Consider the following 21,182-nt stretch of genomic DNA (forward strand, 5'->3'; position numbering starts at 1 on the left):
TCCACTGCAGTGTTGACCAATGTCTGCATGAGCTTATCTTGATGCCTGGAGTGAAAGGCAGCCTTCAGAGCAAGCTCCAGTGCAGACAGTTGTCAGTTTGAAGGTAAACACCTTTGAAAAACAGCAAAGACTGTAACTGATGCCAAAGCATGTATCACAAGACAGTCTGTTTGGAGTCTCTGGCCAGTCCTAGGATATCTTCCTGCCTGGAAGCAACACAGGAAAATGCTGAATGGGTGTGTGCCAAAAGAGCTAGGGCCTGGAAGGACTAGAACTCAGTGAAGCCATTAGAACCACCTAGGGAGCTTCAGAAAACATACCACGGCTGGCCTTTCTTAGATCAATTTCATTCCAAACCCAGGGTGGAACAGGGAAAGAGAGAAGGCAAATAACGGTATTTTTAAACACGCCCCCCAAACCTTACAATGGACAGCCAGGGTGGAGAACCTCACTCTTCCAGGGCTTTACTGAATAACTTCTGCCAGTGAACTCTACTCAAGAGGGAGGTTGCCAGGCAGGAGCAGAGCAGAGGGGACCAAAGACACCGTTGCCCAGGATCCTGCCCATCACAGCAGCTGAGGCTTTGCCAGCTCTTGCCTTCTGCTCAGCAATGGGCAGACACAGGACAGGAAATGAAAGACTATGATGCTTCAGGACTAGGGAGAGGAGCTTTCTCTGGTCCTTGCCTGCTTCCAACTTTGGGTCCCCACCCTCTCTTGTAATAACCATCAGGATTGCTCCAGAAACCCCTCAAAACAAACAAACAAACAAAACTAGAATAGATAGACAGAGAACAACAAGGAAAGCTTAGAACCAGACAGGAAACGGTCAGCGGGGATGCACTTATACCTCACTGGGTGGGACACAAAGATTAGTTTCTCCTAACTGGGTATGGAAGATTTCTCTGCACACCCCTCCTAAACATGCTCACCTAAACTGTTGACATATATCCTGTTAGAATTATAGAGTTAGACCACCTGAAAAACAGCCAGGTTCAGCGAAATCATGCTTCAATGCTATAAACTGCTAAAGACTAAAATTAAAATAGGCATGAGACAGCTGAATAGCAATCTAAGCCATTTTAAGGTGTATAGAATACGGTTGAATGTAAACCAAAATTGAAATGTCTATGAAGAAGTCACAGGTTGTGGTTGAGAACCTGCATTTTCCTATTAACATATTGGTTAATCAATACCATGTCAATTAATGCCATAATGTTGTAAATGGTTGGAAATATTATGTTGGGACTTTTAATTGATTGGAATGATACTCTGCCGGCTCTACCTTCAGACCAGAGATGGTCTCACCAAGAAACCATTGAACTTACCAGGACAATAAGATGCTGGACTTTATGCTTGGTAAATACCTCCAATGAAAGAATGTCAACTGAATTTGAACTATGGAAATGCAACAAGGTGGAGCAATCCACCGTGGGGGGAGGGTTTTGGGAGGGGTGGGGGGAATCCCAGTGCATAAAAAAATGTATCACATAATGCAATGTAATTAGTTTTAAAAAAAAGGAAATGCAATAAAAATATATGTTAAAAAAAAAGAAAGACTATGATGAACCTGACCTCATTCACAGAGCTTTCAAAAGTCAAAATTAGCACACAAGAAATAGTGGCGGAACCACTGAAGCTTAATTCTGTGGCTGTGATGAAGGAGAAATACTCGGTGTCCAGCCAAGGGCAAGATGAAAGTCTACACAAAGTAGGTGGAATCTCCTGAAGAAAAGTAGGATTGGGGCACACAGGGAGTATGAGGAAGGGCATTTCAAGCACATGGAACTCAGTGAGCAAAGTGACAGAAAAGGTCTGGTGTAGGCACAGCGCCGAGAACACTCCGGCTACAGTGGAGGATATTTGCTAGGCAGTAGTAGAAAAAACAGTTGGATAAGTTCAGTAGCTAAGGATGCACCGATAGAGGGCTGGTGTACTAGACTGAGAAATTGAAAGTTCTATTTATTTATTTAATTATTTTTATTTGAAAGGCAAGGAGACATATGAAAACAGATGTTCCATTCACTGGTTTACTCCACAAATGCTCACAACATTCAGGGCTGGGTTCAGCCAAAGCCAGGAGCCTGGGACTTAATTTAGATCTTCCATGTAAGTGGCAGGGACCCAGGGATTTGAGTTATCACTGGATTCCTGCAAGTGTGCAACTTAGCAGGAAGTTGGATCAAAGGGGAGCAGCTGGGACTCAAATCAAGCACTCCATGATACAAGATATGGACATCCTCACATCCTCAGCTTTACTCAACTGCTGTCACTCTCTTCAACTGAGCAATTCAGCCAGCCTGTACTATGGAATAGGAAGTGAGTGTTGGGTCTTAAGTAAACATAGGCGATGTTTCTGTGTAATCAACCTTGGGAACCCAGACTGAGCAGATCATGTAACAATCTATTATTGTAATAATAGTAATAGATTGTAATAAAATAATCATTATAATTGATTATTACAAGGATTCCAATGTGGAAAGCCTATCTGATCACAGTAGAAATAGGGAAAAAAGGATGAACTCTTAAAATAGCTTTTTTTAAAAAAAAGATTTGTTTATTTTTATTACAGAGTCAGATATACAGAGAGGAAAGACAGAGAGGAAGATCTTCCATCCAATGATTCACTCCCCAAGTGAGCCCCAACCGCCGGTGCTGCGCCGATCCAAAGCCGGGAACCTAGAACCTCTTCCGGGTCTCCCACGCGCGTGCAGGGTCCCAATGCACTGGGCAATCTTTGACTGCTTTCCCAGGGCACAAACAGGGAGCTGGATGGGAAGTGGAGTTGCCAGGATTAGAACTGGCGCCCATATGGGATCCCGGGCGTGTTCAAAGTGAGGACTTTAGCTGCTAGGCCATGCCTCCGGGACCTTAAAATAGCTTTTAAGATGAAAAAGGATAGACTCTTAGAATAGCTTTCTGGTTGTTGTTATTTTAATTTTAGCATCTTAACCATGCTCATTATAAAATTTGAGAAATGGCACAGAAGTAAAAGGAAATAGGAAAACACAGTCTCATTAAACACCATTAACCACTGCTTTGACATATTCATTTCCAGTTTTTAGTATAGTTTTAAATAGTAGTGATCTTACCCTATAAGTAATTTTGTGTTCTGTCTTTAAAAGAGTAGTGTGTTGTGGGCCCGGCGGCATGGCCTAGCAGCTAAAAGTCCTCACCTTGAAAGCCCCGGGATCCCATATGGGCGCCAGTTCTAATCCCGGCAGCTCCACTTCCCATCCAGCTCCCTGCTTGTGGCCTGGGAAGGCAGTCGAGGACGGCCCAGTGCATTGGGACCCTGCACCCGTGTGGGAGACCCAGAAGAGATTCCTGGTTCCCGGCTTTGGATCAGCGCAGCACCAGCAGTTGGGGCTCGCTTGGGGAGTGAATCATTGGACCGAAGATCTTCCTCTCTGTCTCTCCTTCTCTCTGTATGTCTGACTTTGTAATAAAAAATGAATAAATCTTTAAAAATAAATAAATAAAAGAGTAGTGTGACTATTTTCCCATGTTATTACGAGCTGTAAATTTTGTTTTGGTAGCTGTGTAAACTGCCTTGGATGCACTGTGGTTTACTTATGGAAAACAGTTTTCAAATTGATTTCAACTTTTCTCTACTAGAAACAGCACAGAGTAGAAAAACATCTCTGTGTATTAATCGTCATCCATCTTAAGAAGGTGGTATCCTCTCTGCTGGTTCTGCCCTCGGACCAGACAGGGTCTCCCCAAGAAGCCGAGGAACTTGACTGGACTATAAGATGTTGGACTCTGTTTAGTTTATGCTTTCAAAGAGGGAATCTCAACTGAACTTGAACTGCGGTTATGCAACAAGGTGGAGGAATCCACCATGGGGGGGAGGGTGCGGGAAGGGGTGGGGAGAATCCCAGAACCTATGAAACTGTATCACATAATACAATGTAATCAATGAATAATAAAAAAAAATTACATGAGACCTCAAAAAAAAAAAAAAGGTGGTGGTATCCTTAGAATAGATTCCTAGACATGCTACTATTATAAAGAAAAAATAATTCAGAGCTGTTGCTACTTACTGAGAAACAGCTTTCCACAAGTATTGAATCAATTTGTGCTCCTGCCAACACAGTATAATAATCCTCATTTCATTTTATTAATATTTGTTAATTTGCTGAAGAAATCAAGTTGAGATTTTTTAATTTTTTGCAAGATTGAAGTTTTTTGTGTGTTTATTAGCCACTTGTGAGTCTTCATTTATGAATGGTTTGTTCATTTTCTTTTCTTCTTCTAGAAATAGTAAGAAGGGATACATTTTAGGACTTAACATAATGAAGATGAAAAAGACTGAAGTTGTCCTGTCCTTGGGAAATATAAATAAAATAAAGCAATAAAGGATTCCAGACACAAAATGAAAAATTGAATATACATCTAGAAAAAAAAATTGCAACACTGAGCAAAAGAGAGACTAACGTTCATAAAGTATAAGCAGCTTATATCAATCAATAAAGGTCAAAAATCTAATTGAAAAGTAGGCAAAGAACATGAACACATAGTTCTAGAATAGCAAATAGAAGTGAACTTTAAAGACAAATAGATGTCAACATCATTCACAAAAAAGGTACAAGTTAGAATGAAAATGAGAACATTTTCATCTAGATTTCATTTAGATTTGCAAAGATCTAAGTGTTTAATGATACGCTTTATTAACAATCTTGAAAAGCAGAGGCTCACACATTTTGAAAAATATTGTTGTTGAAGTGAAGGTGGGTAATGGACATCACCTTTGACCCAACAATACCACTTCTAGGAATTTACAAATAATTCACAGGGTGCATGAAATAATATATAACCTAGATACTCCTTACGAATGCCTTTTAGAGGAGCCTGAATTGATAAACAGGCTGAGACATACCATTAGGAACTTATTAAAGTAATACATAGTGTATCTGTAGAGTTAAATATTATGTAGGCATTAAAAAGAAGCAAAGCTTTCATGGATATGTTATAGTGTTTTCTCCAAGATGTAGTCATTGGAGAAAAAGCAAAGCATAAAGGTTAGCACATGTAACAGGGGTAGGTACCCCTGGGAAGAGTTCATATACACCTGCTTATAGATGCACAGGCTCACTTTGGATCTGTATGCAAGGCAGTGATCAAAATAAGTTTATTATTCTCTAAATACACCCCTTTAAATATGAAGGAAACAATATGGAGATAATAATAGTCTTACCCACTTCCCAATAGCCCTTGAACCTTTTTTACCCTAATTAACTATGTAAAGATTGTCAAAAATATAATTAAATAAATAAAAAGAAAAAATAAGCTTATTATTTATTTAAATGTATTTAAACTGAGGAATGGGAGAGAGGAGATGTTTCATTCTATCCTTTTATCCCTTTCAGATTGTGTGCCATATATCTTCATTCTATTATTGCTTTAAAAAAAAAAAAAAGATTTATTTATTTTATTACAAAGTCAGACATACAGAGAGGAGGAGAGACAGAGGGGAAGATCTTCCGCCCAATGATTCACTCCCCAAGTGAGCCCCAATGGCTGGTGCTGCGCTGATCCAAAGCCAGGAACCAGGAATCTCCTCCAGGTCTCCCACGCGGGTACAAGGTCCCAATGCATTGGGCCGTCCTCGACTGCTTTCCCAGGCCACAAGCAGGGAGCTGGATGGGAAGTGGAGCTGCTGGGATTAGAACCGGCGCCCATATGGGATCCCGGGGCGTTCAAGGCGAGGACTTTAGCTGCTAGGCCATGCCGCCGGGCCCTATTCTTGCTTTTTTTTTAAAAAAAAAAATTATTTATTTTTCTTTCAAAGCCAAATTTACAGACAGAAGAAGAGACAGAAACACAGAGAGAAATCTTCCCCATGTGGTTCACTCCCCAAGTGGCCACAATGGCCAGAACTGAGCCAATGCCAAGCCAAGAGCCTGGAGCTTCTCTTCCTGGTCTCTCATGTGGGTGCAGGGCCCAAGGACTTGATCCACCCTCTCCTGCTTTCTCAGGTCATTAGCAGTGAGCTTGATTTGAAGTGGAACAGCCAAAACACAAACCAGCATCCATATGGATGCCGGGGGCGGGGGGGGGGTATTAGTTTTTTATATCACCAGTCTAGCCCCTCTTCTTTCTATTCTAAATAAGATGTTTTGAAAGATATTGCAATGGGAAAAAGCAACTGTTAGGATGATGAAGATGTTAGTTTCTCCACAAAATGTGGAAGTCAGGGTTCAAAAGGGCAATCATTTGGATACTCAGTGATTTACATAACACTGCACCAGTCTTTCCGGGAACCATGTGTTAGGGCTGTGAATGTTGTTTTTCCCCAAAGTATCATCAGTAGCCAAGATATGGGAGGTGCTAAAATCACAATTTAAGGGCCTAGTGGCTAACGTTCTCACCGTGCATGCTCTGGAATCCTATACTGGCACCAGTTCATATCCCAGCTTCTCCACTTCCCATCAAGCTCCCTGCTTGTGGCCTGGGAAAGGTCTTCCACACAGGTGCAGGGTCCCAAGGCTTTGGGCTATCCTCTACTGCTTTCCCAGGCCACAAGCAGGAAGCTGGATGGAAAGCAGACCACTGGAATTAAAACTGGCACCCATAAGGGATCCCAGCATGTGCCAGGCGAGGACTTTCGCTGCTAGGCTACGTGCTGGGCCTCAGCCTCCTAATCTTGTGTCGCCGTATTCATGCTGGTGTGTATTTCTTTGACATGTGCTTAAATATCAGCCTCTAGATAAGAGCTGACTGGGACCTTGGCTCTGCTTATCTGAACACTTTGCTAATGCAATTTCAGATTTCAGTGGCCTTGTGTTTCCCCCAAAGCTATATTACACTCATTCATTTTGGGCTTCTGACCAACAAAATCTCCAGGTCTTTTCTCACAGCTGGCTGCCAAGTCAGGATTTTGTAATTATGCAAGTGTTTTTTGTTGTTGTTTGTTTGTTTTTTAGCCAAGAGAATAAAACTTCCTTCAAAATCTCTATTTCTATCTGACTCCATCCTGTTACTTCTCCCGTCAAAATGTGACTGCTTAAAATCAGATATTATAAGGCCTGTGGCTCTTTCTGCAAAAGGAAGGGAACTTCTAACATTCCATTAGCACAACTGGTCTTTCTGGCTTTTATACCAACCACCTTCCTGCCTGATTCTGGAATAATGTGGTTTCTGTTTCTTGCTCATGCCTTGGTCATGTGTTGAAGCATGTGAAGGTGATGATGAGCTTTGACCTGTGGTTTCACATCAGCCACTGCCAACCTTGACCCTGACTGTTGTATTGTGCCCGTTGTCCCAGATGAACAGACACTTTGGTCTCTGAAAGTGGTTCCACCCTTTCCCATAGTCGATGAAAGGGTAGCAGCCAGGACAGCTCTGGAGGGATTTGGAATTAGTCACATCTGTCTGAATTAGCCAACCTGTCTGATGAGTGTGCCACCCAAGTCTGATGTGAAGCCTCCTCTTCCTGCTCCCATGTCTTCTAGGACTCTTAAGACCCTTATGATTCCCTCACTTAGTTCATAGAAGACCCTTTTCATGGGGCTAAACACTTCTTCCAAAATTTGGAAGGGCCTCCAGGACCTAACACTTGTACAATGTTTAAAAAGATGTGTTGTTTTTAATTTAAAAGCATATTTACAGAAAGAGAAGGAAAGACAAGGAGATAGATCTGTCCACTGATTAACTTCCCAAATGACCACAGAGGCCAGAGTTGGGCAGATCTGAAGCCAGGAACCTAGAGTTTCTTCCATATCTCCCATGTGGGTGCAAGAGCCCAAGGACTTGGACCATCATCCACCAGTTTCCCAGGTTCATTAGTGTGGAACTAGGTCAGAGGTGGAACAACCGGAACTGGTGCCCATGTGGGATGCCAGTGCCACAGGCGGCGGCTTAATCAACTATGCCACAGTGCCAGCCCCTGTATAATCTTTTGCCATCTTGGGATGCTATAGCCTTTCAGCCCTTTCCTTCTCACTGTTTCAGGATTCAGTAAACCCTTTTGCACCTAGACACATCACAAAATGAACTAACAATCACTCTGTAGCTTGGGCTTGCTGATTTTCACTGCTTACCTCTTCCTGACAGAGGCTAGCTGCTTTGCTTCAGTTAGTCGCCAGTGTTCACATGGTCCATCACTGCCCTTCTGTATATGGGAGCCTCTTTGCTCATCAGGAGATCCAAAGGACCCATCTGGAAGCTCAGGAAAAGCACATTTTGATCGTTAAAAAGGAAGTGTGACTGGGACACTGGGAATTTGGCAGAAGGTAGGGTCAAAAGTGGAGTCGTTTCCCTGGCCCCAGAAAGGAAGGTGCATTATACCTGGGGGAGTAGCCTGCGTCCTACAGCACTTGCATTCAAGAGCAGACAGCCACCTAGTAGGAAAGAACCAAGGACTCAGCCTCTCCCCGCGCCATGGGACTCACACTTCACACACTGAAGTGCTGGTCTTTTGCTGGAACTCATCTCTGTCTTCTCGCATATCTCTACAGTAAACTTCTTGTCAGAGTCAGACTGTTCCGATAGCAACGAGGAAATGATCACTGTGTGCTTCTTGCTCACATTTCTGATTTCCTGAATGAGAACTGAGGGAGAAGCGGAATCACCAAGATTGCTCTCATCACCTCTCCAGACTTGTAAGATATCCTCTTTTTAGCTCCTTCTCAAAAGAGGAAACAGATGTTTTCTCAAGGGGAAATTTCCAAAACCCTCTTCCTGAAAAAGGAAGACACTGGAAGGGAGGAATCGTCTGCTCAGGATGTGCCAGTGCTTAGGCTGTCCACATAGGCATGGATGACATCAGATGGAAGAGAACTTGTAGGGACAAATGCAATTAAGTAGCTTCTAAGCAGTTAACTGCTAAGTCGAGCAAGACATTTGATAAGAATAGCCCCAGATGTGTAGGCCAGAAATTAGTGCTTCTTTACATTCATAAGTTCAGATGAAAAAGTGGGAAACCAAGCCCAGTTATTTGGAGACTTTCCATAGCAAAGTGCAAAGTACCTGGAAGGCAATCCAAACAGAATCATTTTGAAAGAAGTCATGTTGATATCTCTGTAGGGAAACTGTTCCATGGAATGTTTGGGCCAGATCCCAGATATTAAACTATTGGCTCCTAGGCTGATTATTAGGGGCAAAATACATGTTACAAAAAGAAAAAGAAAAGTAAGATGACACTCAAACTCCTCTAAATCTGAATTTAAAGATATCAGAAAAGATACGCAGGATTTTTTTTTCATCAAGGAGAGTCCCAATACAGCTTTGCTTTTAATACATACTATTTAAAGAACTTTAAGATGAGGCCCAGCACTATAACTCAGTACCTAAATCCTTACCTTGCGTGCACCAGGATTCCATTTAGGCACCGGTTCATATCCTGGATGCTCCACTTCCCATCCAGTTCGCTGCTTGTGGCCTGAGAAAGCGGTGGAAGATGGCCCAAAGCCTTGGAACCCTGAACCCACGAGGGAGACCCAGAGGAGGCTGTTGGCTCCTGGCTTTGGATCAGCTCAGCTCAGTCCATTGTGGTCACTTGGGGAGTGAACAAGCAGACAAAAGATCTTTCTCTCTGTCTCTCCTTCTCTTTGTGTATCTGCCTTTCCAATAAAAATAAATAAATCTCTTTAAAAATAGAAATTTAATATAAACACCATTTATTTCAGAATACAAAATATTGAAAGTCATAAGAATGAGGGAAGAAGAGAATGAATGACTTCAATGGCCCAAGGGAAGGAAACGAGACCAGCTCTTCTATGAAAATAGGGACAGTTAAGGTACTTGAAGAAGCAGAGAGATGCAGCAAGAAGAAAGGAAAGTTGGAGGGGCAGATGTTTTCTCTTTACTGGGTGATCGCAGGCAGGGAAGAAGGAGAGAGGGTCTCCCTCCATTTCCCTTGGTAGACTTTGAGAGTTGTGAGGACAGGGAGTAGGTCTATTTTGTTCTCTATCATTATACCCACTGCCTAGCACAGTATATGGCATAGTATATTTGCTAAATAAAATGCATGCGACAGTATAGGCATCAGGTCCTAAGACAGGCGGAACATGCTGGAATAGCTATGCTACCAACTGTGTTCAACAATCAATGAGAAATGAATAATGAGGTTGCTAAGCTAAGGTTTGGTGATATGCACTTAAAGAGAATTGAATCAGCATTTTTTCTCTGGAGTTCAGAAACTAGAACAGAAAAAGTAGACAGATGGGAATCAGCATGCCCAGATGAGTGGCAACAATAAGAATCCGAGTCTGGTACGCATGGGAGGATGAAGGAGGCCAGCTGGAAGGTAAGGTCAAGGATGGAGATGAAGAGCAGTCCTAGCAACATTGTGAGATCACAGGTGCTTCTGAGATTGTTAGTCTGTTAGGCAAAGTGCTTATGATAGCTTTGGAACTTATAGATTTGTCAAGCTAAGCATCCAAATCCAATGTTCACTCTAAATTCTGCGGGTGCTCAGACATGGATTGGGTCTTATTTGTTCTCTTTTGTGGCCCAGTTTGTTAGATGGATTTAAAAAAGAAAAAGAAAGAAGGAAATGGTGAAAGAGATGCTTGATGTGTGTTACGTCTATTAAAATTTCAAGCTATTTGGATTTTTATGTGTTAAAATATATAAGGGGAAAACAACCAGTGTTATGAAAAAGCCATTTCAATTGTTTTTTGCATTCCATTTTCCACAAAGTTCTTGAAGTACCTCTCTCTATAAATATGTGGATATGTGTTCAATGCATACATATGTACATAGTACAGATACATTTATCATTTGTAAGTATCCATATGTATTTTCTGCAATATTGCAATGATGTCAGTGATTGGAGAGTTCATTGATTGAGTGGTGTTCTGTCTTGTGGGATGGGGATGGAGGACCCAGAACTTGAGGACCCATGTGTGCCCCAGAGATCTGAGCTACTGAGAGTAAAGAAGTGGAACCCAATACATTGGTATTGACAGAACAGAAGCACTTTATACAGCAATTAACTACTGAAAAGAAAGGACCTTGGAATGACATCATCTGGCCAAAATTAGATACCTGGCCAGGTCAAAAGGAAGAACAAATTAACAGATGCCATACATGAAGATCCAAATTGCTGTGTATTTGCCTCTTAGAAAGACCCCTAAAATCGACAGGAGGAGGCTTGTATCCCAACCCTCAGGACTCCCAAAGCCTCACCAAGGACTATCAGTACGACCACCGAGGACTACATCCCTACTGCCAAGGAGACTATGGGGGAAAAGGAGTGCCTTCAGAGGCCAAGAACTCTGAGGTCACCCACCCCCATTTGGACCTACAATGTGGGATGGAAGAAGCCTAATTCCTGCCTTGAAAGATCCAGGGTCATCAGAACCACAACCAGGATCCCTGAGCAGTCCGCAGAAACAGAAGAACAGTAAACTTCCTTCGGAACTAGGGAGAGGAACTTTCTCTGGCCCTTGCCTGCTTCCAACTTTGGGTCCCCACCCTCTTTTGTAAGGACCATCAGGATTGCTCCAGAAACCCCTCACAACAAACATGAACAAACAAATTAGAATAGATAGACAGAGAACAACTAGGAAAGTTTAGAAATAGACAGGAAGCAGCCAGCTGGGATGCACTTATACCTCACTGGGTGGGACACAAAGATCAGTTACTCCTCTCTGGGGTGTTGAAGATTTCTCTGCACACCCCTCCCAAAAACGTTCACCTAAACTATTGACATTTGTCCTGTTAAAGTTACAGAGTTAGACTACCCGAAAAACAACCAGGTTCAGCAAAATCATGCTTCAATGCTATAAAATGCTAAATACTAACATTGAAATAGACAAGAGACAGCTGAATAGCAATATATAGCCATTTTAAGGTATATAGAACATGGTTAAATATAAACCAAAATTGAAATGTCCATGAAGAAGTCACAGGTTGTGGCCGAGAACATGCATTTCTCTAGTAACATATTGGTTAATCAATACCATGTCAATTAATGCCATAATGTTGTAAATGGTTGTAAATATTATGTTGGGTTTTTTACTTGATTGGGATGATACTCTGCTGGTTCTACCTTCAGACCAGAGATGGTCTCACCAAGAAAACTTATCAGGACAATAAGATGCTGGACTTCATGATTGGTCAAAACCTCCAATGAAAGAATCTCAACTGAATTTGAACTATGGAAATGCAACAAGGTGGAGCAATCCACCATGGGGGTGGGGGGAGGGCTTGGGGAGGGGTGGGGGGAATTCCAGTGCATAAAAACAAATGTGTCACATTATGCAATGAAATTAATAATAATAATAATAAAAAAAAAGAAAGACCCCTAAAATCAAACTCTCTGCTAAGACTCTTCAGCATTTCATATTTTCTGCCTTCAGTATGAAACCTGTGTCCCATTCAGGATTTTTTTTGTTTAATTAGAAATCAAGTTGTTAGTTTTAATGTCCGTATTACTTCTGTTGAAATGTCTTCTTATGAGATTCTTTTTGTTTTCAATTGTTTTTATGCATATACTTAGACTCATACATCTTGATTTTTCAGGTTGGAAAATCTTGAGTTGTGAAAAAGCAATGAAAAAGTATATTAAGCTTATTAATTAGGACAAAACAACAACTCATTGTTAACTGGAAGTGAATGGGTAGTAGGGGTCGGAGGGGAAAAAGAAGGAAAGGAACTTGTACTCTCCGGATTTCCTAAGTTTTCAAAATGTAGTATTTCAAGGGAAATCTATTGTTCGTCTTAAAGGAAAACAAAAATTCTGTACATGTCTTCCTGTTGGGGCTACAAATCAGCCAGTATTAAGGTGGAAACAAAAGAAATATTTCTTTGTGCTTAATCATGTACTTTAGTCATCCAAACCCTTGAATTTGATTGTGTTGCAAAATTTACTTCTGAAAATAGATTATCTCAAGTATTGTTTCTAAATCCCAAGATGCTTGCGACTAAATTATTCCTCTTCCATTCTGAAGCACAGAGGAGATAATTTGCAAGCACACTTGTGATATATGGAACTAACATTTCACAAAAAAATCTAGATTGAGCATCCTTTCTTGGTTAAAAAAAAAAAAAGAAAGAAATTACAAGAGCAACTTCAGTGTGAGGAAATTTTATATGAACAAAATCATCTCAAAATCACAGCTCTGTCATTTTCCCTTCACATCCTTGGGATATATTGTACAAAGCTCTGCTTTCATCCCAGGATATTAAACCGCCCTAGAAACAATTTGAAATTGAATACAGATCTTTAAACCTGAGACTCCCTTGCTTGGTTACCCAACTATTTTAAAATCTTATTTTCTTTGATCATTGATAGGAATGTTGGCTTGGCACCCTCATTTGAGCTCCAGACTTGCAATCTTTTTTGTTGTTGTTGTTGAAAACTTCCAAGTACAAACTTCAATAAGTTAGCAAAGGTCTCCATTTTCCCCTGAACCCATAAATCTCTCTCAGCTGGTGTATTCAAGGCATTGCATGTCGTCTGTAGCCTCTCTTTTTGTACTACCCGGATTTGCAGCCAGCCACTCTGGATCCTGACCCCATTTGCTAGGAAATAACTTTTTAAATTTCTTCCTCTAACACATTTTTAATGGGATTCCCCTGGCAAAGGCAAATGGGATTTTTTTTTTTTAATTTGGAACCATACTAGAAACAGAATTGTTTTTGGTAATTGCTGATGAGTTTCCTGGCTAGCATACATGGAACTAAACTCAGAATTCCCATGAACAGAAAAGATGAGAGAAAAATGGTGATTCTGCAGAATGGCTTATCTGGAACCAGCAGGGGCAACTTTGTACCTGGCTGCCTTCTCCTACTTAAACCCTTTCTATCATCTAAGTGTTTCAATGCTGGGATTCTGCCAACAAATATTAAACACAATTTGAAAGGAAAAGAAACCTAAAAAAACTGACTTCACATGGGGAAATAGTTTTATTTCTTCTTTAGAAAGCTTCGATGATATGCTATTTTTCAAATATTTTCAAATAATTGAATCCACTATCCACTCATCTTAAAATAGTACTACTGGTAGTAACTGATATTTATTGAGTTAGTAGTAGTAAGTGCCACGTACCATACTAAATGCTTACACTTGTTACATGATCAAATCCTCACAGAAACTCTATGAAGAGGGTACTTTTTTTTTACCTTCATTCTATTGTGAGGAAGCAGGCCCAAAAGGCCTTGATATATGTCAATGATTTCTAGCTTTCTAACCAGAAAGCTAATGCATTCTAAATTTTTAAAGTAGCCTACTATATAGCCTTTTAATCTTAAGCCTAATGAATAGAAGCCTGAATTCACAGTGAATTTCCTTCCAAAAAGGCCTTCCTGGGAGGGCAGGGGAGGATGGCACAGGTCCTTGGGTCCCTGCACTGATGTTGGAGACCATGAAAAAACTCCAGCCTCCCATCTTCAAATTGGCCCAGCTCTGACTATTGCAGCCATTTCGGGGAATGAACCACTGGAGGAAGAATTTTTCTCTGTCTCTCCCTTCCTCTGTCTCTCTATCTTTCAAAATAAATAAATCTTCAAGGGTAAACACACACACAGAGCAATAGATAATGTTCTTTGTGAATACATACTAACGTAGCACAAAACCTAAAAAGGTGAATCAGGTAGGCAAGGATAACAGTTATTTCAGGGGTAAAGGAACCAGGGCAAAGGTCAAGGCACAAAGTAGGCTTTAAGTCTATAATTTCTCATTGCTTTTGATTTATTTTTTTATAATAATTACATGGTTTGGGGCCCAGCGGCGTGGCTAGTGGCTAAAGTCCTCGCCTTGAAAGCCCCGGGATCCCATATGGGCGCCGGTTCTAGTCCTGGCAACTCCACTTCCCATCCAGCTCCCTGCTTGTGGCCTGGGAAAGCAGTTGAGGACGGCCCAAAGCTTTGGGACCCTGCACCCGCGTGGGAGACCTGGAAGAGGTTCCTGGTTCCCGGCATCGGATCGGCGCGCACTGGCCCATTGTGGCTCACTTGGGGAGTGAAACATCGGATGGAAGATCTTCCTCTCTGTCTCTCCTCCTCTCTGTATATCTGGCTTTCCAATAATAATAAAAATCTTTAAAAAAAAAAAGATAATAATTTCACGGTTGATTAGGGTGGGAAGGATCGAGGTTTAGAGAAAATTGGGTGAACTCATTGTTTCCAAATTTACTATTTCTTCCTGTTGTTTCTGGAGGATGGGGAGAGACAAAAGGGGAAGCCACACACAACTTTCCACACATCCCAGTACCCAGGGATGAGAGACTGCCACCTCCTATCAACTCAGGTCCCAATGTGTACATATTCTGAAGGTTCTGCCCAAGTGGTTTGGATAGTTCTGAAATGCTGGCGAGTTCATCAATCCAAGGATGATGTCAGCCCTCCCAATGTCCATTGGCTGACATAGTATTACTTTCAAAAACAATTCAAATGCTTACGGCATCAATTTGGTTTTGTTGCCTTATTCCTTGAAGATTTCTGTATCTTAAAAATACTTCCATCCAAAAAAATTAACAACTGTATTCATTCTACAGAAGAATAGGCATGACTGTGTAGAGATGACCTTAATAATTTTAGGTTAAACTGTGTTTGAAGCTGAGCTGTCATGTGGTATGGAAATTAAGATGCCTGCAAACTCTATCAGAGTACCTGGCTTTGAATCTCAGCTGGCTTCTGATTCCAGCTTCCTGCTAATACATAGCCTGGGAAGCAGCAGGTGATGGCTCCAGTGCTTGGTAAGTATCCGTATGGCCACTTATTTGGAACACTTAGATTGCACTCCTGGCAGTTGGCTTCAGTCTGATTGAGCCTTAACATTTGCAGTATTTGGGGAGTGAATCAGCAAATGGAAGATCTTTCTCTAGTTCTCTCCTTTCCAAATAAGTGAAAATAAATTTTAAAAACATTAAACATTTACCTAGATGCCTCGTTTATCCCATCACTTAGTAACCCAAACCGAAACTATCTGTGAGTCTTATGTAAATTTGGTGTCCTCAAAATAAACAAGTTCTAAAATGTCGGCAACGCCCGCGTCACTGCCACCGCTTACCCCGAGCGCCCGAGCGGAGGGACTAGGGTTCAAAAAGACAACACAAGACAACACGCAGTGGGTCACTCTTGTAAACAGAATGCCATTTATTTGGGGTCAGCCTGCATCTTTTATAGTCTGCCTAGTCCCTCCCAGTATTATCTCAATGTTCAAGCAACTCCTAAGCCCCCCTGGGGGCATCTTAACAAAGGGGAAGCAAGGAAGAGGAACTTGCATTCAAGCCAGGGGCTAAATGTATCAGGCCAAGATTGCCCATTCTGTTATCCCTTGTTTAAGCTAAGCCGTGGAGTTAACCCTTGGGAGACCGGGGCCTACACTAAAACATGTTCATCAGTCATCTGATGATAAGTTTCTTTATCTGGCTTTGTGTTAGTGTATTTTACATTAGCTGTTGCCCACAACCCCTCTCAACTCCCACACCCCTGCCACTACCACTACCAGCACCACTACAACCTAAGCAAAGGCACTGGGAAGAACAAGTTGGGCCAGGGCCTGCTAGAAGCCACAGGCTTCTGCAAACACTCCTCATCGTGGGTCACCATTATCATCTGGTCTGTACATTCTCAGATCTGATGACCACAACCATCCTTCCACCACTCCCTGTCTTTATCTCCAACAGAACAGGATTTCACCGTGAAAGCTAACACCCCTGAATGCCTACTAATGAGGCTTTGCAATTCCAGCACTGAGCATGCTTCATTCCATGATTTGTTTTCAAGGTCCTAAGTTGCATCTAAAAACATTCCAGCTTGAAAATTTATCTTCTTCTCTTGTTTGGTTTAGTTTGGAGTCTTTTCACTCTTCAGGTAATTATTTAAGTGAAGAAGGCTAAAGCCGACATTATTTAAAATGTTAGGCATTTAAGATTGAGATTATATTTTAGATATGAGGAAATTATTCTTTGAAGGCATTTAGACATAATCCCTTTCTGTTTATAATAAGTAAATAGGTCCAGTTTGCACACACGTGTTCACATGTTTTTCAAAACAACTGCCTCTTTCAAAAATAATAAAGAATGAGTTATATATTTGTATAAAATATTGCACCAGAAAAATTCAATCTGAAGTATGTAAAGAAAAAAGAACTTCAGAGAATTTAAGAATTTAAGCCAGGAGAGAGTTCAGTGTGCACAGGTAAAATGCATCTGGTTAAATCTTACACACAGGCTGCAAGGAGCTGACATATATGGCTATAAGTTTTCTTACAATCAAGGAAAATATTGTCAGCTTCAAAATTAGGGATCCAGAAGATTTTAAAAAATTACATATTTACAAAACTGAAGTTATTAAAAAAAATCTGAAGGAAGGATGGAGCACTGGTAGCAGCTTGGGAAGTTGGACCAGGCAAGAAAGGGGTAGTCTACACACAACCAAGAAGCTAAAACATTTAAATAGTTGGTCTGGACATGAGGCACATGACCAGGATAACAATGAAATATATTGTCTAACCTAGGACCCTTCCATAAAGGGAGTACTTGCACTGCCCTGAGTGACTCAGGACACATGGCCATTCTGTCATTCTTAACGACCTATTTGGAGATCCTGCACCCAGTGCAACTTCCCACTGTGAACTTAGTGAGCAAAACTCATCCTACACAACAAGAAGTGAACCCAACCTGCTAGACCTAGAGGGCCCAGGGTTGCAAGCACAGGGTGGAGCATGCGCAAATAGTGGCCTGAGTATCCAGGCTGCATCAAGTAAATATCAGAGGGATGTCCAGAGGATCGATGATACTGGGAATGAGGTTGCAGATAACTGCCTGAAGGTCCTGCATTCTGAAGGAGCCAAAGAGGGATACATCAGGGGGAAAAAATTCTGGAGAGTGGAATGCTACCGTAATGGCTGAAGGGTGAATGTTGTGATTCTTATCTGTGTGAATAGGCTGAAGAAATGAAATTTGAAATGAAATTCCAGGACCCCAGAAGAATGCCTCATGATGCCATCCATCCAGGATGCAACCCGGGAATCTATTTTAACAAAGCACTCCAGGTGATTTTGGTGATGACAGTCCTATACTTAGACAAATGCACCTCTCTAAACATTGCTTAAATAGTCCTTCAGCAAAATCTAGCCTTCCCACAACAAAGCGCACCTGAGAGTCAAACTTGGTGGGTAGTATAATTTCGGGCTTTCCTGTGGAAGGTGGGTGATGTGAGACAGGCTGGGGTAGGTAGATATCCTTCAGGCTTAGCCACCTGAAGGACTTTTCCATCAAGCGGAGTAGGTTCTCAACTTTTAAGACAAACGGTCTCTCCTCCTTATGTTCCCTATGGTCCTGACCACCAAGGGAAGGAACTACCTAAGCTGGGACACAGATGACCCTAGTTTTAAAATCCTGATTGGAATGATCTCTCTTCCCAGGTCAAAGGAAGCTTTCCTCTCCCCAGAAGCAGGCACAGCATTTAGTGATGATTTCCTATGTGCCAAGTCTTAATGCTATCCCTACAGCTCATTCATTTAGTCCTGAGAACAACCCCATGGGGCAGGTTCTGTTCTCACCCTCATTTTATGGCTGAGCACACTGAATAGGAATACTGTGGTGCACAGCCATGGGTGACTAAACACAGCACAGTCAATGTCCATGGCACGCCCTCCAGGAATGTAGAATACAACTTCCCCAGCCTTACACATTCATCCTAGCAGGCAGGTGAGGAACTCAGAGATTCAGCAACTTTCTCAGGCTCTCAAAACCAGAACAGAAGATGTTAACATAGGTGAGACAGAAGGAAAATATGTAAGAAATTATGCCCCTATTCCTAGCTGCATCCTTTTTTTCCAGTGAAACAGCCGAAAGGCCAAGCTTCTTGCCTCCCAGGTCCTTGCACAGAACTCATGGCATCCTGTGTAATACTTCTGTAATCTGTTATTTCTATCACACTTGTGACTCTTATATTAGAGTGATTTTCTTTGTTAATATTATTTAATTTTACTTTTAATGATGTTTACATGGTTGGTTAGGGTGGGAAGGATCGAGGGTTAGGGGAAAGTGGGTGAGACCATTGTTTCCAAGTTTTCTTTTTCTTCCTCCTCTATCTGGGGGAAGGAGGGAGATAAGGGGAGAAGCTGCACCCAGCTTCCCATTCGCCTCAGTACCCAGGGATGGGGAATGGCCCAGGGTCCCTGATGTGGAGCTCCAAGCGTTCTGCTTGAATGGTTTCAATAGGCGTGAAATGCTGCCAGTCTCGCAGATCCAAGGATGAGGAAATCCTTCCAAGGTCACTGGTTGATAGTTTACCTTTATTCGCCCGGTTATTTGCTGTCAACACCTGGCTGGGGTAGTTGACCAATTCATTCTGCCCTCCTTCCTCTGCTATGATACCAGATGTCCTCTGCAAGCCCCAACAGACACCATATCCTCCTGTGCATCTGGGCATGCCACCTACTGCTCTATCTTAGCCACTGAGGAAGCCCAGTTCTGACAGATGCACCCTGTGGTCAGCCAGTACCGCAGCCTTGTTGATGGAAGTCCCTCTGAAATCATTCCTCACCTGCAACATACTCCCTCTGCGGTTCTCCCTCCCACACATTCCTTGCACCTTTCCCTGATCAATCCATAGTGCCTGCACCTGAGAGTGCATGGAGCCCTTGGCTCCAAATCCCCCCACATGAAGAAGGAGAAGGAGGAAGGGGAGGAGGAGAAAAAGGAAGGAGACGGAGAAGGAAGAAGATGATGGTGATGATGATGATGATGAGGGGATGATTAGGTGACTATGCTGGCACAGTGATACAGTTAACACAAATTGGGCATTAACCAGGTCCAGGATGCCCGCCAGCTATTGGCTGCTTTTCTCCCAGCAATGTAACACTTGCCTAGATACAAGGCAACCTAGGCCATTGCCTATAGCTGGGGATAGAATGCTTTTCTATGTGTCTGCTTTCCTGCCAAGTTTATAAGCTGCTTGAGGGCAGGGAAATTAGTTTCCAGCATATTGAGGTGTCCCAGTGCCTAGGGCAGGCAGGTCATGTGTGCAGAGCTAGGCTTCTTTGCTTGCTTCTCTTCTCTGCTTGATATGACAGACTTTAGTTTAGTGGGAATGCAGTGCTTTCTACATAAACATACAGAGGTCAGCATAGACTGCAGCAGAACCAAAGGTGGACTTGACTTTGCCCATAAGAATCATGGATGGTGGATAGAATAAGCCAGACAAAAAGGGGAAGGAGTCTGCTAGGCAGAGCAACACAGTTAGTGGTAACTGCAAAAAAACAAACAAACAAAAAAGCCAGAGGGATGTGTGTGTGTGAGAGACAGAGAGAGCGAGCGAATAAAGGAGGAAGAATTTGTAGTACCAAAAGCAGTTTAGTGTAACTAAAGAAATTTTCAGTGCTAACCAATGGAGGTGAGGGGGAGGGCTTTGGTGGGAGCAGGAGTCTGGAGCTATGGAAGATCCAAATCTCACCTCTGCCATTTGCCACCTATCCAACAGGGAAACCACTTCATCCCTAGAGCTTTATTACATCCTCATTTGCTAATAGGATAACAATAGCACTTAGCTTTGGGGACTCCTATGATAATTAAATGACTTAATACTTGCAAAGCACTTAGGTCAGTGCCTGTCATGTAGTAGTTACTCAATAAAGACAGCTGTTAATTATAACCCTCAGTCACTTGCCCTCACTTTGTGCTTTCATTACACTCCGCACAAGTCTTTTCAACTCTACCACTGAAGTAAATACCTAAGTCATCGCTTGTATCTGTACAAGGTCCACCCTGGTTCAGGGAACTACAGCTTCTTTGTTGGATTCTTGGTATAATTTCCCAACTGTTCTCTCGACTGCCATTCTTGCTCTGCCACATTCTGATATACAGAGCAGCCAGAGTGATCATTTTCAAGCTATTTCAGAAGTTACTCTGCTTAACATGTATCTGTCATCGCAAAGTATATCTTATCAATCATTTAGAATGATCTTTCCCATGACCCAAAAGATTTTAAATAATGTGGCTCCTTCATACCTGTTTACACAACAGGCCTGTCTCCTCTATGTTTCCAAAGCTAGTTGTCATGAACTTAACAAATTTTGCTGGCTAGGAACTTTGTACCTGTCATTCACTCTATGTCATCCATCCCTTAACTTGTTTGCCTCTTCCCTGACTTGTCCAGCCCAGAGGAATCGTGAGAGGAGTTGATTTTATTTTTAGAAATCAGATGAATAATGGCCTCCGTGGTTTCTATTATGTTGCTTTGACAAATTTATTTCCTTTTGTTTTCCTTCATGCCTTT

This window comes from Ochotona princeps, chromosome 9, assembly GCF_030435755.1.
Source record: "Ochotona princeps isolate mOchPri1 chromosome 9, mOchPri1.hap1, whole genome shotgun sequence".
In the NCBI taxonomy this organism is placed as follows: domain Eukaryota; kingdom Metazoa; phylum Chordata; class Mammalia; order Lagomorpha; family Ochotonidae; genus Ochotona; species Ochotona princeps.